This window comes from Convolutriloba macropyga, chromosome 8 (assembly GCF_964194025.1).
Source record: "Convolutriloba macropyga chromosome 8, txConMacr16.3, whole genome shotgun sequence".
In the NCBI taxonomy this organism is placed as follows: domain Eukaryota; kingdom Metazoa; phylum Xenacoelomorpha; order Acoela; family Convolutidae; genus Convolutriloba; species Convolutriloba macropyga.
In genome coordinates, this window is record NC_134475.1 from 37,783,704 (window position 1) to 37,785,213 (window position 1,510).

Sequence of the window (1,510 nt, forward strand, 5' to 3'; positions counted from 1 at the left end):
CAGTATGCGGAGGAATTATCCTATCCTATATATTAAACGCGTGAGTTGTAAAATGGGACAAAATTTTTGCATGTTTAAGTGGTCTCTCGAAGCACATGTTTAAGAGCCACATTGAGCACCATGGTTAGGCAAAAATATTGAGAGAGGGCAATGACCTAAAAAGCTCAAAGTAGATGGGTGAGAACACAACCTGGGACAAAAGACTGTTAGTCTGGCGCGGTTACCACGAGGCTATGAGGGCTTAAAAAGTATGCTCGCCCACAGGGAGGATTTACTGCCCTGGATACTACGTGTTTTTTAATTGCTCCTGAACGAAGTTTGAATTATTTATTGTAAAGGTGTCTTTCTGCAAAGTTTTAGCTTTAGAGATTCTGCGTTATTCTAGAACACTCTTTGCTAAGTTTTCCACGCTGTACTTTCAGAATTTTGCGTGATCTCAAATGCTCTCAATTTGAAATGTTTATTGATACGATAAAAGCAATAGCGGGAAACGTTGGTCTATAGTGGTTACAGAGCAGTTGATAAGACGGAGGACTGCTGTTCTGAGGGTCGATGGTTCGAACCCGTGTCGGGTTCTTTCCCTTTTGTTGACATGACACTTTTTACTCATCACCATGCTGCCTGTTGTTCAATAGCAATTCTTGCGACGCGATTTGGTTTAATTTCCTGTGTGTGTTTTGGGGGATGAAAATGGTGATCCTATCCTTCCTATACATTAAACGCGTGAGCTTTAACATGGGACAAATTTTTTGAATGTTTAAGGGGCTACTCGAAGCGCATGTTAGGAGTCGCATTGAGCAGCATTGTTCGATCCAGTCTCGGGTACCTTCCATTTTTAAAGACATGAAGATTTCTAATCAACACCATGACGCCGGAGGGATAAGACTATTTTTTTGATAAAAGCGATTGTGAGAAACGGTGGTTTGTAGTGGTTATTGCGCAGTTCGTAGGATGGAGGATTGCTAACATGAAGTTTGAAGTATTTTTCGTTTACCACTATCCATAAAGTTGCTAGGAAACTAAGTTTTGAGCAGTTTTAATCGTATTGTCTAATCTTCCTTTTTTACAGGTAATATCAGTCGCAATTGAGCACAATGGTCAACAGCGATCCCTTCGTAAGATGTTTTAAGGGTCCTTAATCATGCAACCTAGCGTCATATATGCGTTTTGAGACCCGCTTTGCCATCATTTTTAAGTTCCTATTATGCACATTTTTGCGCTGTTTATGCACGCAATATAGCTAAAACAAACAAGTCACAAACGCCATTGTCCCGAAATTTGCTGTAGAAAGAGCTAAAGACAAGTGCAATACGCATAGATGGCCTTAGCGGTGCGACTTATGGCTGTTAAACGACGAGCATAGGTTGGTGCCCGCTTTGGTGCGAAACAATTCTTTATTTCTTTTAAACCTTATGTTCGTGTAAATAATTTTCTTATGGTTTTACGTGCCTGCTAGTGCAGTATTAAACGCAGAACGTTTCGAACCTGCTTCAATGAGCTAGCGCATACT